The sequence below is a fragment of the Strigops habroptila genome, chromosome 11 (assembly GCF_004027225.2).
Source record: "Strigops habroptila isolate Jane chromosome 11, bStrHab1.2.pri, whole genome shotgun sequence".
Taxonomy (NCBI): Eukaryota; Metazoa; Chordata; class Aves; order Psittaciformes; family Psittacidae; genus Strigops; species Strigops habroptila.
In genome coordinates, this window is record NC_046360.1 from 32,218,514 (window position 1) to 32,230,435 (window position 11,922).

Sequence of the window (11,922 nt, forward strand, 5' to 3'; positions counted from 1 at the left end):
CATTAATTTGACAACACAAGAGTAGGTTCTGCTTTAATGGTTTGCATTAAAGAATTTCACAGAATCAGAGGCTGGTTTGGGTTGTAAAGGACGTTAAGACCATCTAGTTCCAACCCCCCTGCAATGGGCCAGGGATGCCTCACACTAGACCATGTCGCCCAAGGCTCTGTCCAACCTGGCCTTGAACACTGCCAGGGATGGAGCATTAGATTTGTTCATGTCTGAACTGACTTTGGAGCCAAAAGATCCCCAAAATATTCCTGCTTTTCCACGTAGGGTACATAAATGCAGTATTGTGATGAAAACTTTGATAGGTAGGATTTTTCCACAGACTTCACTCCTTCAATTTTCATTCAGTTCTGTCTTTCCCCAGAAAAAGCAAAAGGAACCAGATTGGTAAAACAACTTTCTGATAAAATTCTACTAACTAATTAGGCACAGTAAGTACATCCATAGCAGTGTAATGTTTGATTTCTCAGGCCTAAGCCCTGAGCAGGGGTGTGGGGTGAAGGCTGCCCTCGCAGCCCTGGTTGTTTCTAATGTGCTGGCCATGGGGGAACTCTGCAGTGCGAGCAGTTGCTGTAGCCCCTTGGCTCCCATCCCTTCCCTGCCTCTCCAGACTGGCTGGATGCCAGCAATTAGAAACTAATTGAGAAGCTTTAAAAATGCATCTCCTCCCCATTCCTTCTGCTCTGTTTAATCCTCTAACAATTCCCAGCAGAACTCTTCACAAGGGATTTTGCACCGCTTTACTGTTTGCTCATTGTTTGGAGTTAAAGCAGGTGTCTCAGCAGAGCTGGGGCTGTTTGGAGACTCAGGAGGGACTCGCTTTTCTTGCTGTTTTCTCTGCTGTTCTGTCCTTTTGGGCACTCCCTGCTTTTGCAGAAACTGGGATGTCATCTGCTTGCACAAGTATATCCAGGACCCGGAGCTGATGCGTTTAGTGAGACCAGTATGGTACCCGCACTGATTGTGGTGGTGTGGAGATCAGGACACGGATATGTGAGAGCAGGTAACTCTGGCAGGTATTTCTGTGCTTTTCCCTTATATCAGTTTAAAATAAAATCTATCATCACTAATAATAGCCAAAGAATTTTTCATAAGCAGGAAGAAAATGGCTTCATCTTCTCCTTACTGGCTTCTGGCCCTTTTTGGATGCATGATAAATGGATTACTGCGTCCTTTGCTTGGCAGGAAGGAGCCCCAATCAGTGACCAAGGGCCCATTGTACCCAGCATTACCCAAACTGAAGTCAAGGCAGCGCCTTGTAGAGCCAGTAATCTTTTCCTGGTTTGTAAGCCTTCCCCTGACTTGTAAGACATTGTTCTCCCCATGAGTCCCCAGTAGCAGGTATTTATTTCCTGCATACAGCAGGGAGTGAAGACAGTTATCCACCCCCTTCTGATAGCTTCTTCCCTGGCTCTGCACCTCCTTCCTGCTCACTCTGTCTCCTGGCATCATCCTGCTCTTTGTTTTCTGGTCATCCGATAAACCAGAATACCAGTGGAGGGTCAGGAGTATGTTAGACATCTGTTTTCATCCTTAGACTATGCTGACTCCATGGAGAGTCGATCGGACCCCATGTTATTGCTGTCACAACTCTTTTCAGCTTAGTGAGAGTTTTGCTCAAGGAAGGACTTTGAGCACAAGCACTTTAAATGCCCAGGAAGTAGAAAACAAGCTGCTTGGCCACTTAGACCAAGCTGCTCACTAGCAGGGGAAGATGTTTGGAGCACATCTTGAACTCGCAGAACAAGAATGGCCATCCTCATCCTTCCTCCTCCTGCCTAGGGTGGCTGCACAGAATTGCCTGTAGCTATGATGGAGCAGCTTTATGTCAGTTTGCTTTTCCCCTTATTTGTCCCAGTTCCCCAGCCCATTTACCAGACATGTTCCCATGGGTTTAGTGCTCACCTCTGATAAAACTCATCAAGAAATTTATGAAAGTAACATATTAAGATCATGGTCTATCAAATGTCAATAAGCAGAATAAAGAGCTCAGCACTGCAGTTATAGAGATCAAGCAATTAAAGCATTTCATGAAAGTATTTTATTGGAGTATACATTACCATTTGGTCCAATTATTCTGCCATTAAACATTAAGAATAATTGAACCAAATGGTGCCCAATAGAAGGAATACATCTGCTCTGATGAATTCCTGCCAAAAGGCACTGGGAATCTTAGTACAAGCATTTTGTCAACCAAGATAACAGTATTTTTTCTCCCTAGCTGATAAAGCAGGGCTTTTGAGTCTTATTTATGATGTATAAATTGGCTCATTTGTTACCAATATCAAACAGCCCATAAGAACCAGGCAGTGTAATAGCTAACAAAATACTGACAGCTTCATCACTTGCTGACTGCATGGAGTACAATATATGCCCAATTAATAGAGTGCAATTATCACAGAAATTGTGAGCAGGAACTAATTATACAGAAGCCAATCAAAACCAGCCCAAAGCAAGGCAGGATATATTTCAAGAAGCTTGAGAGTAATTATTTTTTCTTTTTTTAACTTCTATTTCCTTTTTTTTCTTTTCTTATCTCCATATTTGCCTTACCTTTGTGAGAGGGAAGAGGATGTGGCATCAATGGGAAGAACAAGTCAACTAAGAACCTGGCCATAATGCTATGGGTGAGCTCTAGCACAGGTTCCAATTTCTGTATGAAACAGTAAATCACAGTGTTTTTCTGTTTAAACACATTGCAGTTATGGTGTGACTAGGGGTAACCAAAACACAGCTATATCCTTTCCCTAAGGTAAAAGAGACTTGCAGATAGTGGCAGATGGGAATGCTTTAAAAGGAAATTTAAGGAGAAAATAACATCTTGATATGTATTTGGAATAAAATGGTGCACTCAGGGAAGAATCTTTTAAACTCCCAGGAAGGGCAGCTTTTAATGTTGGGATAAATACAGCACTGGCTTGTTAAATTCCTGATGGTCTCTTAAATACTCGGCACTTGCCAAAGTGAGAGGTCATTCTGCTTTTTCCACTTGAGTTGAAGGGAAAAAATAAATCCTTATAGGAAAAATACTGATAAATCCCACTAGAGACAAATCCTGTGAAGGGCCAAGAAATTTCCAGTGTTTCAGATACTGTGAATATTTTGAGTGATCCTGGTTATCTTCAGTAAATACAGAAATATTCCTGCTGGAATTGTTTAAATTTCTATTACTAGGGGTTTAAGCAGAAATGCTGCTATCTTTTACACAGCACCACATTTAGATGTCTGACATACATGACAAAGCAGGAAAGTCCAACCCTATAGCACCTCAAATCAACATTCTGGTAGTCACAGCTAAGCTTTCCATTCAGAAGATTCCTCCCTAGAATTAGGAAGCAAAGTGTTTTATTCACAGTGGCAGGAAAAGGGATTTTTTTTTATCTGAGAACAATAGTCTTCATTTGAAGTACTGTCGTTGAAGATTTGGTTTTGCACTTGAAGAGAAATGGCCATTTGGAATGGACGTTTTTTACTGGAAGGTAGGAAATAACAGTTTATACTGAAGCTAAAGGAATGTTGTGCTTGATCAGTCAATCATGTGATTGATTCACATGACAAAATCTGAGCTTTCCCATTGCACAGTCAATGTCCGATTTTTTTCCTGGGTATTTTTGGTTTTGATAAGGAAACTTTGGCTGCATGAATTTTATTCTACCTGTGCTGTTATGTTTTGGAAGCTGCTCTTTATTAGAAAAGGGATGTTGGAGGTGGCGGAAATCCAAACTTTTCTTTCCTTTTTTGAATTTTAATTTTAGACCAGAGTTATTACCTGAGATTTTGGGTTTGCTGAAAAACCTTTTAGTCCACAGCCGGCATTTTTGCATCCATGTATTGGTGAAAAACAAGGTTGTTTACCAGTGGAAATGATCAATGGCTCCTGCAGACCTCAGTTCAGCAAAGACATCCCGCTGCAGGAAACCACTTAAGCATGTGCTCTGCTATAAGCAAAGATGGAAGACAGAAGTTGTGTTCCCTGACAAACAAAGGATAGATGGTTTTGTTAGTTCATTTTGTCCTCTGAGGGGTCTATTAGACTTTCAGCTGTATTGCAACTGAGACCTGCAGAGGAGTTTATTGCTTGCATCCCCTAAGAAGAGAGTGCCTTGTCCCCCTGTGTCAGGTTCTCATCCCCTAAGAAGAGAGTGCCTTGTCCCCCTGTGTCAGGTTCTAAGTGCTGTCACCTAACACTGTTGCTTTAGGATTAAGCTCTGGGGCTATTTTTGCTGGAAAACGGATTGTGGTAAGCTACACCCATGGCTTAACACTTGGTGACCTGACCAGATGGGAGTCCCCTTCACGATATAGGCTTCTCCATTGTGCAGCACTCCCTATATTCTAGCATCCCTCAAAGCACATCCCCAGGGCTCAGCCATTCTCCAAGTGAGCTGAAAAGCCTGGTACAGGTCCTGAGATGACTAGGATTTGGAAGATAAAATTAGTGCTGCCCTGTGGCTAAGAATTAGCAGTTGTCAGCACTTGAATGGCTTAGCCTGAATACTTGCTCCAAAGAGAGAGGAGTGCCAGCTGGAGTGAAACCAGAACTCACAGGCTCGTCCCGCTGCAATGGCAATGGAGGAGCTCAGCGCCTTGCAGACCTGAGTTCTGCTGTGTTAGTCAGCTCCATCAGTAGCAGATACAAAGCTGTGTGGATGGATGGGCAGTGTTGCTCTAGTAAGAAAGGCACTGAAATGCTAGGCAGGAGACCTGCCTGTTGTTCATTACTCCCAGCTGGTCTCCTGCTGACAAAGAACCTTTTCATTTCTTTGTACCTCAGTTTGCTATCTGCCAAAGGACATTGGTTTCTATTGTAAAACCTGGGGCTGAAGAGTGATATTCCTATTTACTACTGTATGAAATTCACTGTTGTTAGCTTATTCAATGTCATTTGTCCATGATTTAAAAAATACTCTTAGTGGTTGCATTTATTTTCTTCAAACCTTTGGAGCTGTGAAGCCTTTTCAGTTTTTCTGACAGCTATTTAAAGCCTGCTTTTTTCAGATTCTGGTATAAACTTCCAACACAGAGAAATGCTGGCACGCTAGGTTAAATAGTTATTTGCTGCTCAATATCTTTGCACTTGCAAGTTCTCCAAGAGCAACCGCTAGCACTCCCCTAAACTCCAGATGAGTTTTCCTCAGTCCATTTATGACTAATCACATTAATCTTCTTCTCTGGGTCTGATACTGATAATACAGCGTATCTGTGCTCTTCATGAGAGGCAGACTACCAGAGCAGCAGAGAATGTAATGCGTACTAATGCTCCGAAGCATTTAGCCCCTGCTCTACCTCTGCCAACAGAAATTCCATCATTGGTACAATTTGCATGGACTGTGAGGCTTCAGAAGCCATAGTTAAACCTTCAGCAAAACCAAAAAGAGCTTTTCATAAACATTTCTTACTTGTTCTGGCCCCTGGACACAGCCATCCACGCTGCATTCAGCACACAGAATTCCCCAGGGCTGGATCAGGGCACCTCTGCAGACAAAACCAAAGGAGAGGTGAGACCATGGCTGGGTTGCTTGGGCACAGGAAGGAAAGAAGTGCACTGAGAGCTGTGTTCAGAGAGGAGAAGGCAACAAGTGTTGTGGGGGGATGCTATAACTGTTCATTTATTCCCAGTGCAGCTCAGAGCTGGTCTCCACAGAGCATTCACAGAGAGGTATTCACAGCTCAGAATCTGCAAAGCAGGGACTGGACTTTATTTCCTGATTTGAAAATAGTGTTTCACTGGCATGTTTATTGGGTGCTTGCCCTGTCATCTGGGAAGAACCAGGGCATTTTCCTGCCCAAACCCCAGTTCATTTATGTACCTGCACGTGAGTGCTGCCATTGCAGTCAGTGAGCTTCACTATGAGCAGTTGCTAAAGCTTTACTGGATCAGAGCTAATGTAAATCTGTAAGTGCTTTCAATCAAAAAAGGAATATAATCCCTTAGTGCAGATGCTCATTAGCACTGCCACCACTTGACAGAAATATCTTGCAGTTTTCTCTGTTTCCTGGTATGCTGCTCTGCACATATTTGTTATTCATGTTCCCGCATATGTGTGATTTGTTCTGTGGACAAACCTCTCCCAAGGTTCAGGGCCTTGGCTGTGGACAGCTAATTCTTTGGGTTGTCTTCTATTGGGACATGAAGATGTATGCTTGATCTATTCAAGTACTAATCAAGGGTTGAACAACTCCCAGGATCACTCCTGTTCAGTTTGAGTCGGGAATATATCAAGCACAGAGCAAAATGGTGTTTCTCAGCAATGTGTCATAATGATTGGTTATACGGGTGTCACAATTCTGCAAGAAATACAGTAAGTTCAGTTCTACTGTCAGGAATGCTGCCTCATGGGGAGGCATTTGTAACTATACTGTTGTTCACTTGCAGAATCTGTAAGAAGAATGAAGCTTTGACTGGAAATATGCTGAAAAGCTGCCGTAATAAATTTGACATAATATGCATGACGTGGATGGATAGATCATTGTTTGCTAGGCCTGCAAATAAAACTGGTGTTGTGGAGCCAGAATTACAGGGAGTGAGAGAAACATTGTTCTATGAGGCATGTTTCAGATAGGAACCACATTTGAAACAGCTATATATTTTAGTAAATTGAATAATAAAGAAGGCTTGCTCAGAAATCTTATTGTGTGCCTTGGAACACACATGGAGTTTTTTGTTCTTGTGAACTTCTAAGAAAATTGCCTACTCATAAATAGAAGCACCTGCATATTTTTTTATTCCTTTTTAATGTTATTAAAAGATGTTTTAAAAGCAGGTATTAGATACCGAAGACAGAAAGGAGAGATACAGATGTGTAGTGTTGTTCAAGGGAGAGTTTTAGGACTAGCATTTTAAATTTCACTTGTGAGATCTTGTTCCTGTTGTCTTACAAATTCCTTGTTTGTCTTTGGCATAGCAAGTTCCACATTCCCTTTGGCCTGTGTTTTCCAGGCCTGACGTTTGGATTTCCAGCAGGGTAGCTGCCGTAAGACCTATATGAAATATGTAAACTGTATGCTACATTTCCACTTTGGAGTTTTGTACCCTACCATTGATCTGTCTGTGTCTTTCAAATCAGGATTATGTCTCATATGCACATACAATTCCTAGCCCAAAGGGAATTTGAACAGTTAGATGATATGTAGTATTTAGAAGTATATAAACCGTTAGTAAAATACTGCTGCAATGGGTAAAAGGCATGAATTTGAACAGATGGGAATTGCAGTTTTCACAAAGAGGCTGGAAAGAGGCAGGTAGAATTTAGAATTTTGTGGTAGAAAATAGTTTTTCTGCAGATTTTCTGTTCTGGAGATCTTAGCAAAGTATCTCTGGGAATGCAATACCACTTCTTGCATGTACAGAGCTTGATTCTAAAGCGTGTGGAAGTATGTTACACTCTGCTTTAAAAAGCAGCTGTGGGCCCATCCCAACCGTGTCCTGCCTCCATCCATGACTTCTAGCTGAGAGATCTAGGGCAGTGGTTTTCAAAAGGTTTTAAATGAACTAGGCTTTAAAGGCATCTTTAAACCATTTCTTTACTGGAGCAACTGCATCTTACATGGGTGAGGGCTTTCAGTAGACAACTTTAATCTGAACAGGGGGCAGCTGCAGGACAAAGTATTCTTCCCAAAGGAAAGACAGATCGATTTCAGCCCCAACATTAGGAGATGCAAAATCTAACCAAGCATGGAAGTTGCTCTCACTAAACAGCAAAGCAGTTTGCTGTGTGCAAGCAATGACATTTGGGGAGAGGTAAGTCACTCTTGGACTGGGAAAGAAGGAATTCACCTACGAACATACTCAGTGAGCAAAGGAAGGCACGAACCTGTTTCTTCTCCTGTCCTGGTGTTTGATGTCTGTGCTGATAAAGGGCTCTGGGGCCCTGCAGTGCTGCCCAGCCCAGAAGGAGAGTCATTAATATTCCCAACCTGTGGCTCTGTGCTGCTTTGACACTGAGAAAAATGAATCAGTAAAAGAGAAGCTTGTTTTTTCCTGTTTATTTCTACATTTGGGAGCATGGTGTGAAAAGCAGTTTTTTACCTTGGAGCGAAATTTCATGGAAATGTCCAGACAAGAAGACTCTGTGCAGTTTCCTCTGTATATTACAGCTATTCATTTACCTGAGCCTGGACGGGCAGCTCGTACTGGCACAAGGGAGCCCTCAGCCTCACCCTCGTCACAAGGAGTGATCTCATTTTTCCTGCTATGGGTTTCTCTGGTAAAATTGCCACAGAAGAAGGGCCTGTGATGGATGTTGGTCTCTGGCATCTCCTACTGAGCATGGGGTTAAGCCTGTCCCAGGAGGGACCACACAGAGAAAGCAACTGATGAGTTAGAAGGAGAAATTCAGCAGTGTGTGACGATGATGTTGAAATACCAAATGCTATTTCATTAGGGGAAATATATCACTACACATTCAGTGGGGGACATGCACAGCCCCTGTTTCTCTCCCTGCTGCAGGGCCCTCTGCATGGTGGTGGTAAGCTCATGCCTACTTCAGACTCCTCATGGAAGGGTGATGGGCCAAGGTGGTGGCCAGCCCTACAGTGGCACTAGGGGCAATAGGGATGGGCAATGCCTGACTGGATGGCTGGAGCCATGCAGGTTGAAGAAGGCTGGGGGCTCTTCCTTCCCATTTAAAGACATGGCAATGGTTCCAGTAGCCATGTGTGTTATCAGCTCTGCCTTGAGCCATCCTGGCGCTGCCCAGGGCTGTTTGGTGAGGTGAGCAGTGCTGACACAGGGCAGTCAGGAAGGATGTCTTCCCTGAGCATTACACCTGCAGCCAAATAACACTGTGAAATTGGGAAAACCCAGTTTCCCATTCCATTCCAGTCCTCTGGGAGAGGCAGTGACTACCATGCTGCAGGAGGGTAGTGGGAAATGGAGCCCTTCATGTCAATGACAGTGTTTGTGTGGCTGCCAGGCAGAAGACTGAGCCTCCAGCTCAGCAGGCACTGAGTGGTTTTTATTATTAATGTCCTGCCTCACCTCTAATTTAATTATAACCGGTTAATGGCCCAGTCCAGGGCTTAATTGCAGGAAATCATAGCTTTGAAAGAGGATGCAGACATGAGCTAGGCTTTCTGGGGTGTGAGGGACAGGGCATAGCTGTGCAGGATTCCACCCCTGAAAGCCTCATCCTCATGTCTCCTTGCCTTCGTTTCCTCATTCGAGGAGAAAGGAGCAGTGTTGGCCCTCAGCACCTATTTCTCTGTGCCCAAACACATGCTGAGGAGAAGGAGGATGCTGATGGGAGAGGTGGGCTTACACCTTTGGAAAGTTTCATGCTTCAACACAGTTTCTGCTTACAAACCATATGTTTTGGTCTTACCAAGGGGAATACAAAGCATCATGGACAGTAACTGTTTGGGAAGCATGAGGACAGCTGCCCGTGTGCTCCTATAAAGGTTACCATCTAAACTACCTGCACCACAGACACAGGGTCACTGATGTTTTCTAAGCAGCATAGACTGCCTCTTATGTGTCCGTGGAAAATGGGTAGATAGAAATGTTTTTGCACTCTCACCAATGAGCTGTCTGCGTGAGGATGAAGGTCACCTTGCAACAACTCAGAGCAATTATCTGAAGGGGGTTAGATCTCTGTCCGCTGTCTTTATATTATTCTCATAAGTTGCATTTTTGGCATCACTTAGAAGCCAGGAACATATCAAACCTGCATATGTCAAATGCTATTGACATCAAATACCTTTCATCGAGCCCCAAGCCTCTTGGCGTCTTTTGAGCTCTGCACCCAGGAAAGTGGCTTGTCAGAGATGATTTTTCCAACTGAGGAAGCAAGTAGCATAATGAGACAGCGTAGTTTCAGCATACACCTTCCAACTAGTTTCCCAACTGCTCAGAAAGCAAACATGAGCCTGCATAGTAATTAGCCCATCAAGAAAGCTGGGGATACAATGAACATACAAACTGTATTAGCAAACTCTTTATGGCCCCTCATTGCCATTCTCTAAATGAATTTTTGTCTGCATTTCCCATTTTCAACAGCCAAGATCAGAGACTCTCAGAATAGAAAAACAAAACAAAACCTGACTGTGTCAAGCAGCACAAGGAAATACACTACCCAGATGTGCCAGGGTAGTGTATAGATGTGCTCAGCACTTAGAAAAGCTCTCAAGATGCCCACAGATCTGTTGCTTCTGGACTTCACAGCAAGCAGAAAGTGTTTTGTTCCACCCAGGATGTTACCCTTCACCCGTTGGCACAGGCACAGTGTGGTCAAAGGGAACTGCCCATCAGTTTCAGCACAATCTGAATTCGCCTCTAAAAAAGGTTTTGTTTTGTTTTTAATTAATTTTCTTTTAGAGCAACAGAAGGTGGCCACTAACCTGTGAAGATGCTGCCACTGAATACCTCTGTCAGCAAAGGACCTTGAAATGAAGTCACTTTTCCCATGCCAGCTCTTCATTCCCCAGGTGATGGGAACTGTTCAGCTGAACTGACTTGTCAAGTGTTATCTGAGCAGATGAGATACTGTTATAAAATCTAAACTCACACAGAGAGGCAGTCTGAAGAGCTGGATGCATGCTGAAAGGGACACCATGGGTAACTGAAATAAGCCAAACTTCTTGCTCTGGGCAGTCATGGGTCCTGCAACACCTGAGCAGCACATCTCACAGAATTCACATGCTTTAGACATTCTACACAGTTTTATTCCTTCTCTTCACAGATGCTCAAACTATAATGTCAGAGGAAGAGTCTTTACTTTTGCCTCCTGGTCATTTTTGGTTTTAGTTTTCTTTTTCTTATTTAATCCATGACCCAATTCTGTAAGAAGGATTTCTCTCACCTTCCTTGCCTCATCTGTGTGATATGTTCCACAGTCATTGTGTTATTTTTTCCACAAATACAGTTTCTAATAAGTTTTCCTTTCCAAGCTAAAAAAATACAAATAGTCACAAAAGCTATTGCCAGTGGTGAAGGAAAAGGTTGAGAAAAGAAATGAAAATTGACACTTTTTTCTGCAAATATTTCCACAGTCGTTCCTGGAGGCATTCGTTTGTTTGAGCATCCAGAAGAACTTGGCTTGGAAAAGTCTTTTGGTAAGTGATAAATATCTGCAAAAGATTTTGTTGAAGTAATGGCATGGAAACTAGTATGAAAGCAACTTCACAAGTAACCCACTTCGCCACCTACTGGTGTGACACTTGAGTAGAGCTGGCATGGGTACTTTGAAGTGGGTTAACCCTTTTCTTGAGGATGGACTGGGTAAAGCCTAAGTGATGTAAGGTTTCACTGTGAACACTCCTCAGATTTGGATGTAGGCAGTTTACAACTAAAATGTTACCTGCCTGAAGGTGTTGCAGACTGGTTTGTAAGAGTTTTCTCTGGCAGAGGTGGGTTTGCATTTGTGCTGAGTGTGGTGACCCGTGGGACACCCTTGTGATGTCCTTGGGGAACATGTTGGGTGTGGATGTGGAGAGGAAGCATGCTTTGGGGCAGTGTATGAATAAGGACTGTCCAAGTGTTGCCGGAGAGGGTGATGCACAGTGTAAGTTCTCGTACGTCCCTCCCTTGGCTGTAGTGCCTCTGGCAGCACTGTGGAGGGAGAAAGGCTTTGGCTCAAGGCTGGGCGCTGAGGGGAAAGCCTGTGTCATGGTGATCAGCACAGACCAGGCAGTATCACCAGCACTGCTTGCAGAGGGAATGGGCTAGGGAGGGCACGATGTGTCCCAAACATATTGTCTAGCCTTCTATGTCCTTTCACTAAGAAAGCCCATCCCATGGTTCCTTCCACTCCAGGGTGCACCTTCCACATCTCTCCTCCTCTCTTGCTTGTACCTGAGCTGAGAAACCAGCCTGGCTGTGCTGCCCCCAGCAACAACAGTCCTGTCAAACCTTTCCCCAAGGCAAATTGTTTTAGCACATCCCCAGGCCTCCTTAAATGTCACAGCTATAAAATC

At 43.6% G+C, this 11,922-nt stretch overlaps 1 long non-coding RNA gene across 1 annotated transcript; it reads left to right on the forward strand.

The window, feature by feature from the left end:
* The first annotated feature begins 813 nt into the window (after positions 1–813).
* LOC115614861 lies at positions 814–10,473 on the forward strand. Its single transcript, XR_003993875.1, has 3 exons — positions 814–1,012; positions 2,572–2,636; positions 10,325–10,473. It is a non-coding gene; the product is annotated as an uncharacterized LOC115614861 (long non-coding RNA).
* The last annotated feature ends 1,449 nt before the right edge of the window (positions 10,474–11,922 follow it).